The following is a 14,204-nucleotide window of genomic DNA, read 5'->3' on the forward strand; positions in this document are numbered from 1 at the left end:
CAGCAATACAGGGGACATGGGCACCTAGGAGCAGCAGTAACAGGGGACATGGGCCCCTAGGAGCAGCAATACAGGGGACATGGGCCCCTAGGAACAGCAATACAAGAGACATGGGCCCCTAGGAGCAGCAATACAGGGGACATGGGCCCCTAGGAGCAGCAATACAGGGGACATGGGCCCCTAGGAGCAGCAAAACACAAGACATGGGACCCTAGGAGCAGCAATACAGGGGACATGGGCCCCTAGGAGCAGCAATACAGGGGACATGAGCCCCTAGGAGCAGCAATACAGGGGTCATGGGCCCCTAGGAGCAGCAATACAGGGGACATGGGCCCTTAGGAGCAGCAATACAGGGGACATGGGCCCCTAGGAGCAGCAATACAGGGGACATGGGCCCCTAGGAGCAGCAATACAGGGGACATGGGCACCTAGGAGCAGCAGTAACAGGGGACATGGGCCCCTAGGAGCAGCAATACAGGGGACATGGGCCCCTAGGAACAGCAATACAAGAGACATGGGCCCCTAGGAGCAGCAATACAGGGGACATGGGCCCCTAGGAGCAGCAATACAGGGGACATGGGCCCCCTAGGAGCAGCAATACAGGGGACATGGGCCCCTAGGAGCAGCAATACAGGGGACATGGGCCCCTAGGAACAGCAATACAAGGGACATGGGCCCCTAGGAGCAGCAATATAGGGGACATTGGCCCCTAGGAGCAGCAATACAGGGGACATGGGCCCCTAGGAGCAGCAATACAGGGTACATGGGCTCCTAGGAGCAGCAATACAGGGGACATGGGCTCCTAGGAGCAGCAATACAGGGGACATGGGCCCCTAGGAGCAGCAATACAGGGGACATGGGCCCCTAGGAGCAGCAATACAGGGGACATGGGCCCCTAGGAACAGCAATACAAGGGACATGGGCCCCTAGGAGCAGCAATATAGGGGACATTGGCCCCTAGGAGCAGCAATACAGGGGACATGGGCCCCTAGGAGCAGCAATACAGGGGACATGGGCTCCTAGGAGCAGCAATACAGGGGACATGGGCCCCTAGGAGCAGCAATACAGGGGACATGGGCCCCTAGGAGAAGCAATACAGGGGACATGGGTTCCTAGGAGCAGCAATACAGGGGACATGGGCCCCTAGGAGCAGCAATACAGGGGACATGGGCCCCTAGGAGCAGCAATACAGGGGACATGGGCTCCTAGGAGCAGCAATACAGGGGACATGGGCCCCTAGGAGCAGCAATACAGGGGACATGGGCCCCTAGGAGAAGCAATACAGGGGACATGGGTTCCTAGGAGCAGCAATACAGGGGACATGGGCCCCTAGGAGCAGCAATACAGGGGACATGGGCCCCTAGGAGCAGCAATACAGGGGACATGGGCCCATAAGAACAGCAATACAAGGGACATGGACCCCTAGGAACAGCAATACAAGGGACATGGGCCCCTAGGAGCAGCAATACAGGGGACATGGGCTCCTAGGAGCAGCAATACAGGGGACATGGGCTCCTAGGAGCAGCAATACAGGGGACATGGGCCCCTAGGAGCAGCAATACAGGGGACATGGGCCCCTAGGAGCAGCAATACAGGGGACATGGGCTCCTAGGAGCAGCAATACAGGGGACATGGGCCCCTAGGAGCAGAAATACAGGGGACATGGGCCCCTAGGAGCAGCAATACAGGGGACATGGGCCCCTAGGAGCAGCAATACAGGGGACATGGGCCCCTAGGAGCAGCAATACAGGGGACATGGGCCCCTAGGAGCAGCAATACAGGGGACATGGGCCCCTAGGAGCAGAAATACAGGGGACATGGGTCCCTAGGAGCAGCAATACAGGGGACATGGGCTCCTAGTAGCAGAAATACAGGGGACATGGGCCCCTAGGAGCAGCAATACAGGGGACATGGGCCCCTAGGAGCAGCAATACAGGGGACATGGGCCCCTAGGAGCAGCAATACAGGGGACATGGGTTCCTAGGAGCAGCAATACAGGGGACATGGGCCCCTAGGAGCAGCAATACACGGGACATGGGCCCCTAGGAGCAGCAATACAATGGACATGGGCTCCTAGGAGCAGCAATACAGGGGACATGGGCCCCTAGGAGCAGCAATACAGGGGACATGGGCCCCTAGGAGCAGCAATACAGGGGACATGGGCCCCTAGGAGCAGCAATACAGGGGACATGGGCCCCTAGGAGCAGCAATACAGGGGACATGGGTCCCTAGGAGCAGCAATACAGGGGACATGGGCCCCTAGGAGCAGCAATACAGGGGGCATGGGCCCCTAGGAGCAGCAATACAGGGGACATGGGTTCCTAGGAGCAGCAATACAGGGGACATGGGCCCCTAGGAGCAGCAATACAGGGGACATGGGCCCCTAGGAGAAGCAATACAGGGGACATGGGCCCATAAGAACAGCAATACAAGGGACATGGACCCCTAGGAACAGCAATACAAGGGACATGGGCCCCTAGGAGCAGCAATACAGGGGACATGAGTTCCTAGGAGCAGCAATACAGGGGACATGGGCCCCTAGGAGCAGCAATACAGGGGACATGGGCCCCTAGGAGCAGCAATACAGGGGACATGGGCCCATAAGAACAGCAATACAAGGGACATGGACCCCTAGGAACAGCAATACAAGGGACATGGGCCCCTAGGAGCAGCAATACAGGGGACATGAGTTCCTAGGAGCAGCAATACAGGGGACATGGGCCCCTAGGAGCAGCAATACAGGGGACATGGGCCCCTAGGAGCAGCAATACAGGGGACATGGGCCCATAAGAACAGCAATACAAGGGACATGGACCCCTAGGAACAGCAATACAAGGGGACATGGGTTCCTAGGAGCAGCAATACAGGGGACATGGGCCCCTAGGAGCAGCAATACAGGGGACATGGGTTCCTAGGAGCAGCAATACAGGGGACATGGGCCCCTAGGAGCAGCAATACAGGGGACATGGGCCCCTAGGAGCAGAAATACAGGGGACATGGGCCCCTAAGAGAAGCAATACACAAGAAGGAGCCATGTGTGGGCCCAGCAGATGTTTGTGTGACTCCGGACGTCTCTCCTACAAGGGAAGCCCTGTCTGCAACCGCACTCCCAAAATATCTCCGGGCTTCCCTGCCCCGCCGTCACTAAGGAAACCCGGCAAAAATAAACACCGGGAAACGCACGAGACCGCCTGGGGGCCACAGAGGGACCATGTGGGAGGGCCTCAGATGCCCCGATGATGAAGTCAACTTTTTCCCTTTGAAGAACAGGTACAGCTCGCCCTACCGGGTCCTCCAGCCCCTCCACCACCACCACCACCAGCTCTCTCTGCCGGGAGCCAGATCCGAGTCTCCACTACCACCGCCAAATCCTGACTACGCCGTCACGTGACTCCTCGCGCCTGCGGAGCGCCGCTTGGCAGACACGGCCCTCTCTTCCCTCTCGCTGCAGATTTTTTCTTTTTAGTGACTTGGCAAGCTTTCGCGGAAAAATAAGGTCGTAAAAAAAACGTTTACGGATTTGGGTTCAAAAAGAAGAAAGAGAGAGAGAAGGAGGTGGAGGGGAAGAGGGGCGGGGGGGGGGTTGCCACAAAGGGGGCGGGGTTAATGTTCCTTAAATTGTAAACGTTTTTTTTACGACTATTTCGCATGGGTGTATTTCTATACAACACGCGTTTCGCCCTTTAAGAGTTGTTCACCTCATCATCGCCTTTTATGTGAGCTACAATGCAGGATCCGAGAGCGCTAAAAGCGCACGGAAACGTATAATCCGCAGGGCGCATTCACACCCGAGCGCCTGGAAAAAGTATTCATACCCCTCTATATACAGCGCCTTGAAAAAGTATTCATACCCCTCTATATACAGCGCCTGGAAAAAGTATTCATACCCCTCTATATACAGCGCCTGGAAAAAGTATTCATACCCCTTGACGTTTTCCACATTTTTTTCATGTTACACCTAAAAAACGTAAATGTATTTTATCGGGATTTTATGTGAGAGACACAATACAAAGTGTCACATAATTGTAAATGATAAATGATACAAATAAATATGTGAAAAGTATGGGGGGGAGGGGCATTTGTAGCCCCCCTTACTCTGATACCCCCTAACTAATATCTAGGGGAACCAATCGCCTTCAGAAGTCACCTAAATTAGTAAATAGAGTCCCACCTGTGTGTCATGTCATCTCAGTTATAAATACAGCTGTTCTGTGAAGCCCTCAGAGGTTTGTTAGAGAACCTTAGTTGAACAAAACAGCATCATGAAGGTCTAAGGAACACACCAGACAGGTCAGGGATAAATTTGTGGAGAAGTATAAAGCAGGGTTGGGTTATAAAAAAATCTCCCAAGCTTTGAAGATCTCACGGAGCTTCTGTTAAATCCATCATCGGAAAATGGAAAGAGTATGGGCACAACCGCCAACCTACCAAGACATGACCGTCCACCTAAACTGACCGGGCCGGGCAAGGAGAGCATTCATCAGAGAGGCAGCCAAGAGGCCCATGGTAACTCTGGAGGAGCTGCAGAGATCCACAGCTCAGGGGGGAGAATCTGTCCACAGAACAACTATTAGTGGTCTCTCCACAAATCTGCCCTTTATGGAAGAGTGACAAGAAGGAAGACATTGGAGAAAGAAAGACATAAGAAGTCCTGTTTGCAGTTTGTGAGAAGCCGTGTGGGGGAGGGGACACAGCAAACATGTGGGGGAGGGGACACGGCAAACATGTGGGGGAGGGGACACAGCAAACATGTGGAAGAAGGGGCTCTGGTCACATGACAACAAAAAAACGCGACGAGTGTGGGGAAAACTAACACTGCACATCACCCTGAACACACCATCCCCACCGTGAAACATGGTGGTGGCAGCATCATGTGGTGGGGATGCTTTTCTTCAGCAGGGACAGGGAAGCCGGTCAAAGTTGATAGGAAGATGGATGGAGATAAATACAGGACAATCTTAGAAGAAAACCTGTAAAAGACTTGAGACCGGGGGGGGGGAGGTTCACCTTCCGGCAGGACAACGACCCTAAAGTACAGCCAGAGCTACAATGGAATGGTTTGGATCAAAGCCTATTCATGTGTTAGAATGGCCCAGTCACAGTCCAGACCTAAATCCCATTGAGAATCTGTGGCAAGACTTGAAAATTACTGATCACAGACGCTCTCCATCCAATCTGACAGAGCTTGAGATATTTTACAGAGAAGAAGAATGGAGGAGAAATGTCCCTCTCTAGATGTGCAAAGCTGGGAGAGACACCCCCAAAAAGACTTGTAGAGAAAGGGGAGTGACTCCGGGGGGCGCCATACAAATGCCCCTCCCCCTCCCCCCACACTTTTCACACATTTAAGTGCCATGATTCCAGTTATCTCAGCAATTCTCTTATTTGGACCACCGGAGTTCCGCTTTAATTCATGGACGTGACGGTTGAGCGGTCTGTGTTTTTATACGTTTTGATTGGAGGACAGACATGGTGGGCGGTGTTTTTTTCTTTCTCTTGTATAAAAAAGTTAATATGTTTCCAAATATACAATAAAATGAAATTAATCATTATTGGGAGCCCCTCACCCCCTCCTCCCTTCTCCTTCCTAGGAAGCCGGGATAATGACGGGGGAGGGGAGGGGTCGGCGTTTTATATTTGGTTATAGCTGCCTGTGGTTTGTATGAGTCACAGTTTAATGATCACATAAATTGTTAACTTCTTCATGGACACACCCAGTGCTACAACCCAACCAATCCACAGGTAGCGAGTACCGGGCCCCGAGCCGAGCAGGCACCGGGAGCACCTCGAAGGAGAGAGGAACGATGAGCCAATCAGGGTTCTGTACTAAAATAGAGGAGAGACTGAATATATCAATATGGATCTGTCAGGAGGGGGAGGGAGCGATGCTCTGCAGATCTCTAGAGGGGTCAGTGATGGGATAATCTGCAGAATATATCAGGAAGGGAAGGGAGCGATGCTCTGCAGATCTCTAGAGGGATCAGTGATGGAATAATCTGCAGAATATATCAGAAGGGGAAGGAGCGATGCTCTGCAGATCTCTAGAGAGGTCAGTGATGGGATAATCTGCAGAATATATCAGGAGGGGAAGGGAGCGATGCTCTGCAGATCTCTAGAGGGGTCAGTGATGGGATAATCTGCAGAATATATCAGGAGGGGAAGGGAGCGATGCTCTGCAGATCTCTAGAGAAGTCAGTGATGGGATAATCTGCAGAATATATCAGGAGGGGAAGGAGCGATGCTCTGCAGATCTCTAGAGGGATCAGTGATGGGATAATCTGCAGAATATATCAGGAGGGGAAGGGGAGGGAGCGATGCTCTGCAGATCTCTAGAGGATCAGTGATGGGATAATCTGCAGAATATATCAGGAGGGGTAGGAGACGTAGCGATGCTCTGCAGATCTCTAGAGAGGCCAGTGATGGGATAATCTGCAGAATATATCAGGGGGGGGAGGGAGCGATGCTCTGCAGATCTCTAGAGAGGTCAGTGATGGGATAATCTGCAGAATATATCAGGAGGGGGACGTAGCGATGCTCTGCAGATCTCTAGAGGGATCAGTGATGGGATAATCTGCAGAATATATCAGGAGGGGGAGGGGGAGGGGACGGAGCGATGCTCTGCAGATCTCTAGAGGGATCAGTGATGGGATAATCTGCAGAATATATCAGGAGGGGGAGCGATGTTCTGCAGATCTCTAGAGGGGTCAGTGATGGGATAATCTGCAGAATATATCAGGAGGGGAAGGGGAGGGAGCGATGTTCTGCAGATCTCTAGAGGGGTCAGTGATGGAATAATCTGCAGAATATATCAGGAGGGGAGGGGAGGGAGCGATGTTCTGCAGATCTCTAGAGGGATCAGTGATGGGATAATCTGCAGAATATATCAGGAGGGGGAGGGGACGGAGCGATGCTCTGCAGATCTCTAGAGGGATCAGTGATGGAATAATCTGCAGAATATATCAGGAGGGGGAGGGGAGGGAGCGATGTTCTGCAGATCTCTAGAGGGATCAGTGATGGGATAATCTGCAGAATATATCAGGAGGGGGAGGGAACGTAGCGATGCTCTGCAGATCTCTAGAGGGGTCAGTGATGGAATAATCTGCAGAATATATCAGCAGGGGAGGGAGCGATGCTCTGCAGATCTCTAGAGGGATCAGTGATGGGATAATCTGCAGAATATATCAGGAGGGGGAGGGAGCGATGCTCTGCAGATCTCTAGAGGGGTCAGTGATGGGATAATCTGCAGAATATATCAGGAAGGGAAGGGAGCGATGCTCTGCAGATCTCTAGAGGGATCAGTGATGGAATAATCTGCAGAATATATCAGGAGGGGAAGGGGAAGGAGCGATGCTCTGCAGATCTCTAGAGAGGTCAGTGATGGGATAATCTGCAGAATATATCAGGAGGGGAAGGGAGCGATGCTCTGCAGATCTCTAGAGGGGTCAGTGATGGGATAATCTGCAGAATATATCAGGAGGGGAAGGAGCGATGCTCTGCAGATCTCTAGAGAGGCCAGTGATGGGATAATCTGCAGAATATATCAGGAGGGGAAGGGGAGGGAGCGATGGTCTGCAGATCCCTAGAGGGGTCAGTGATGGAATACTCTGCAGAATATATTAATATGGACCCGTCAGGACGGGGGGGGTGGGAGGAGTTTGCAGGGAATTGTGTTCTCTCTCTCCCGGACTTGTAACATTTTTGAGGTTTCCACTTCGTCACCAACATCCTACATTGGGGATGCCGTTGAGAGGGTGGAGCCTAACGGGGTGGAGCCCAAGCTACACAGGGAGAGCTTTGTATACTGAGCACTGGGTCTGGCCGTTTCTGCTACTGGTAAAAACCATTGCCCATAATTATTGTAGCAAAGTCCCCGGGGGGGGGGGGGGCCCTCTGAAGACCGGTGGCGTCCTCCAGAGTTAAGGAAGAGCTGACTGTGCAGAGTGGGGTACAAGGCATGGTGGGTGTAATGCAAGATGAACACGTGGGCGCCAGACACTTTTTGAATGCAAAGAGATTTATTGTCTCTTAAACAGAACTGTGGGTGAGAGGGTCTGGGCCAGGACACCCTCAGGTAGATGCAATGCTAATTGGCTGCACCCCTGCCGACACGTTAGGTCCCTGGCTTGGCACTCACAGATGCTCCTCAAGCTTCACCCCTGCAGACACGTTAGGTCCCTGGCTTTGCACTCACAGATGCTCCTCAAGCTTTACCCCTGCCGACACGTTAGGTCCCTGGCTTGGCACTCACAGATGCTCCTCAAGCTTCACCCCTGCTGACACGTTAGGTCCCTGGCTTGGCACTCACAGATACTCCTCAAGCTTCACCCCTGCTGACACGTTAGGTCCCTGGCTTGGCACTCACAGATACTCCTCAAGCTTCACCTCTGCAGACACGTTAGGTCCCTGGCTTGGCACTCACAGATACTCCTCAAGCTTCACCCCTGCTGACACGTTAGGTCCCTGGCTTGGCACTCACAGGTGCTCCTCAAGCTTCACCCCTGCTGACACGTTAGGTCCCTGGCTTGGCATGCACAGATGCTCCTCAAGCTTCACCCCTGCTGACACGTTAGGTTCCTGGCTTGACACGCACAGATACTCCTCAAGCTTCACCCCTGCTGACACGTTAGGTTCCTGGTTTGGCACGCACAGATACTCCTCAAGCTTCACCCCTGCTGACACGTTAGGTCCCTGGCTTGGCACTCACAGATACTCCTCAAGCTTCACCCCTGCTGACACGTTAGGTCCCTGGCTTGGCACTCACAGATACTCCTCAAGCTTCACCCCTGCTGACACGTTAGGTCCCTGGCTTGCCACTCACAGATACTCCTCAAGCTTCACCCCTGCTGACACGTTAGGTCCCTGGCTTGCCACTCACAGATACTCCTCAAGCTTCACCCCTGCTGACACGTTAGGTCCCTGGCTTGGCCGGCGGGAACCGTTACTTCTGGTTGGACTACAACCCTGCACTCTTTCTGGACAGGCTCTCAGATAGCCTAGCAGCCAGATATCCCCGGGATAGGCCTTCGGTTTCTGGCCTAGCAGCCCGTGGCAATACGACACACACGTCCACCCAGACAGGTGGCACAGGACACCGATCACCTGACTCCACCCAAATAAATATGTTCTCCCAGCAGGCCAAGGGACCCAAGAAAATCCCTGCCCTTTGGCCGAGACACCCCATTCATTCCTAAGCTGTCCTTGCAATGCCTTTGTTTTATCCAATGTCACCAGATACCCGGCCATCTAGTGACAGAAGAGAAAAGTGCAGCAATTCCAGAATTAGGGCGAAATCAATTGACCTTCTGACATCTCAGGAGGGATTTTGGTTTTCAGATCTTCTCTAAATCCTTAAGGTTTCTTGACTGTCTCTCGGATACTCGAAGTTTCAGCTCCCTCCATATATTTTCTATGGGATTAAGGTCTGGAAACTGGCTAGGCCACTCCAAAAACGTAATGTGCTTCTTCTTTAGCCACTCGTTTGTTGCCTTGGTGGTATGTTTTGGGTCATTGTCATGCTGGAAGACCCATCCATGACCCATCTTCAGTGTTCTGGCTGATGGAAGAAGGTTCTCATCCAAGATTCTACAATACACGGCCCCGCCTATTGGCCCCTCAATGCGGCAAAGTCGGCCTGGACCTTTATCAGAGAAACAGACCCAAAGCATCATGTTTCCACCTCAATGCTTGACTGTAGGGATGGAGTTCTTAGGGTCATAGTCAGCATTTTTCCTCCTCCAAACACGGCGAGTTCCCCTCCTCAAGAATCTCAGGCCCCGTACACACGACCGAGTTTCTCGGCAGAATTCAGCCAGAAACTTGATCGGAGCCGTATTCTGCCGAGAAACCCGGTCGTGTGTACACTTTTGGCCGAGGAAACCGACGAGCCAATTAGAGAACATGTTCTCTATTTCCTCGTTAGTCAATGAGGAAACTTGGCTCGCCGAGATCCTCGGCGGCTTCACAAGGAACTCGACGAGCAAAACTATGTGTTTTGCCCGTCGAGTTTCTCGGACGTGTGTACGGGGCCTCACATGTACAGTCATGCCAATGAACATCTAAATGATTCAGAGGAGGATCGGGAGAAAGTTCTGTGTTCAGATGAGACCAAAATTCAGCTCTTTGGCATCACCTCGACTCGCCGGGTTTGGAGGAAGAAAAATGCTGACTATGACCCTAAGAACACCATCCCTACAGTCATACGGGGGAGGGGGAAACCTGATGATTTGGGGCTGTTTCTCTAGTAAAGGTCCAGGCCGACTTTGCCACATTGAGGGGCCAATGGGCGGGGCCTTGTATTGTAAGATCTTGGATGTGAACCATCTTCCCTCAAACAGAACACTGAAGATGGGTCATGGACGGGTCTTCCAGAATGACAATGACCCAAAACTTACCGCCAAGGCAACAAAGTAGGGGCTCAAGAAGAAGCACATTAAGGTGGTGGAGTGGCCTAGCCAGTCTCCAGACCTTAATCCTATAAAAAATGTATGGAGGAGGAGCTGAAACTTCGAGTTGCCAAGAAAATCTTAAGGATTTAGAGAAGATCTGTACAGAAGAGAGGAGCAAAATCCCTCTGTCAGGGAGCCAACCCAGCCAGACGCAGAATCGCGCACATGCGCGGTAGAACAGCGCTACCGCGCATGCCTGTGCGCAAATCGCGTGCGCGATCCGACAGCGTGCCATGTGCATGCGCGATCCGGCGGCGCACCACGTGCATGGGCGCACGCACGCCTTCTCCCCAGAACCAATCAGAGGCCTGACCGGCCTATTTAAACCAGCCCTTGTCCCTTGACAGGTTGCTGGTTTGTCGTCAGCTCCTGTTATGCTTCCTGTTGCTGTACCTTCCTTGTTTGACCCGGATTTCCTCACGACTCTGCTCTCTCTCCTGAACCTGACCTCTGGCTTACGTCCCTGGATTGCTGCTGTCTCCTGCCCCTGACCTCTGGCCTGTACCTCTGGATTCTCTGCCTTCTCCAACCCTTGACCTTTCGGCTTGCACCCCGGACCCGCCTCCAGTCCTTGTCCCTGACTACGTGCTCTGTGTACCCGAACTGTTGTTCCCTGGCCCACGGTTGTCTCCAGTGAACCACCATCAGCTAAAGCCACTGACTAATCATAGCAAGACTTCAGCTTCACTGCTAGTACCGGTGCCTCCTTGCGCCTTCCCCCCCTCTGTCCCAACTCCAGGGGGGCAGATTGCGCCGGGTCGCAAAGGTGAGCCGCCCTCAGCATCTCGGTCTCGGTAAGTACGCTCGTGACACCCTCCTGAGATGTGTGCAAACCTGATCACCAGACTCCAGACCTTAATGATAGACCCTTCATTTCTTTGTAAAGTGGGCACATTTACACAATCTGCAGGGGAGACGATTGGTATCCCCCCCCCCCCCCCCACTGTATTTCTCTGGTAATACAATATACGATAAATATAAATCCTGAGTCGGAGTTCCGGGTTTGGTGGTGTCTGGACATCCTCTTCCTGCAGCCAGAAATAGAGTCCGGGATCCCATTACCATAATGAGCGCTGCCTGGACATGTCCACACCGACCTCCATATCCCATACATACAGAATAAGAAGAGATACCGAGATTTACACCCGACATACAGGACAGGGGAAGTAGTACTGTGCAGAGTCCATACATACAGAATAAGAGGAGATACTGAGAATTACACCCGACATACAGGACAGGAGAAGTAGTACTGAGCAGAGTCCATACATACAGAATAAGAACAGATACCGAGAATTACACCCGACATACAGGACAGGAGAAGTAGTACTGTGCAGAGTCCATACATACAGAATAAGAAGAGATACCGAGAATTACACCCGACATACAGGACAGGAGAAGTAGTACTGTGCAGAGTCCATACATACAGAATAAGAGGAGATACCGAGAATTACACCCGACATACAGGACAAGGGAAGTAGTACTGTGCAGAGTCCATACATACAGAATAAGAGGAGATACCGAGAATTACACCCGACATACAGGACAGGAGAAGTGGTACTGTGCAGAGTCCATACATACAGAATAAGGACAGATACCGAGATTTACACCCGACATACAGGACAGGGGAAGTAGTACTGTGCAGAGTCCATACATACAGAATAAGAGGAGATACCGAGAATTACACCCGACACACAGGACAGGAGAAGTGGTACTGTGCAGAGTCCATACATACAGAATAAGAGGAGATACCGAGAATTACACCCGACATACAGGACAAGAGAAGTAGTACTGTGCAGAGTCCATACATACAGAATAAGAGGAGATACCGAGAATTACATCCGACATACAGGACAAGAGAAGTAGTACTGTGCAGAGTCCATATATACAGAATAAGGACAGATACCGAGAATTACACCCGACATACAGGACAGGAGAAGTAGTACTGTGCAGAGTCCATACATACAGAATAAGAGGAGATACCGAGAATTACACCCGACATACAGGACAGGAGAAGTAGTACTGTGCAGAGTCCATACATACAGAATAAGGAGAGATACCGAGAATTACACCCGACATACAGGACAGGGGAAGTAGTACTGTGCAGAGTCCATACATACAGAATAAGAAGAGATACCGAGAATTACACCCGACGTACAGGACAGGAGAAGTAGTACTGTGCAGCCACTGTGCTCATCAAACGCAGCCACTGTGCTCATCAAACGCAGCCACTGTGCCTATCAAACGCAACCACTGTGCCCATCGAACGCAGCCACTGTGCCCATCGAACGCAGCCACTGTGCTCATCGAACGCAGCCACTGTGCCCATCAAACGCAGCCACTGTGCCCATCAAACGCAGCCACTGTGCCCATCGAATGCAGCCATTGTGCCCATCGAACGCAGCCACTGTGCTCATCGAACGCAGCCACTGTGCCCATCAAAGGCAGCCACTGTGCCATCAAACGCAGCCACTGTGCTCATCAAACACAGCCACTGTGCCCATCGAACGCAGCCACTGTGCCCATCGAACGCAGCCACTGTGCCCATCGAACGCAGCCACTGTGCTCATCAAACGCAGCCACTGTGCCCATCAAACGCAGCCACTGTGCCCATCAAACACAGCCACTGTGCTCATCAAACACAGCCATTGTGCCCATGAAACGCAGCCACTGTGCTCATCAAACACAGCCATTGTGCCCATGAAACGCAGCCACTGTGCCCATCAATTGCCAACACTGTGCCCATCAAACGCAGCCACTGTGCTCATCAAACGCAGCCACTGTGCCCATCAAACACAGCCACTGTGCCGATCAAACGCAGCCTCTGTGCCCATCAAACGCAGCCACTGTGCCCATCAAACGCAGCCACTGTGCTTATCAAACGCAGCCACTGTGCTTATTAAACGCAGCCACTGTGCCCATCAAACGCAGCCTCTGTGCCCATCAAACGCAGCCACTGTGCCATCAAACGCAGCCACTGTGCTCATCAAACGCAGCCACTGTGCTCATCAAACGCAGCCACTGTGCCCATCGAACACAGCCACTGTGCTCATCAAACACAGCCATTGTGCCCATCAATTGCTGCTACTGTGCTCATCAACTGCCGCTACTGTGCCCATCAACTGCAGCCAGTGTGCCCATCAATTACCGCTAATGTGCCCACCAATTGCTGCCAGTGTGCCCATCAATTGCCGCTACTGTGCCTATCAATTGCCGCTACTGTGCCCATCAATTGCTGACACTGTGCCAATCAATTGCCGCTACTGTGCTCATCAACTGCCGCACAACTGTTGTCAGTGTGCCCATCAATTACCGCAAATGTGCCCACCAATTGCTGCCAGTGTGCCCATCAATTGCCGCTACTGTGCCCATCAATTGCTGACACTGTGCCCATCAAACTTATCTACTGTGCCCATCAATTGCTGACACTGTGCCCATCAATTACCACTAATGTGCCCACCAATTGCTGCCAGTGTGCCCATCAATTGCCGCTACTGTGCCCATCAATTGCTGACACTGTGCCCATCAAATTCAGCTACCGTGCCCATCAATTGCTGACACTGTGCCCATCAATTGCCGCTACTGTGCCCATCAAATGTTGCCAGTGTGCATCCCCTGCCCGGCCGGCACTTACCCTGTCTCGGTGGGGCAGCGGGCCATGGTCCTCCACGCTCCTCGATGTCTTCCCTCATCCTCAGCTATGATTGGACGCCTGATAGGCGGCATCCAATCACAGCGCTTGTAGTTTCAGCCAATCAGGTG

This window comes from Rana temporaria, chromosome 13, assembly GCF_905171775.1.
Source record: "Rana temporaria chromosome 13, aRanTem1.1, whole genome shotgun sequence".
Classification (NCBI taxonomy): Eukaryota; Metazoa; Chordata; class Amphibia; order Anura; family Ranidae; genus Rana; species Rana temporaria.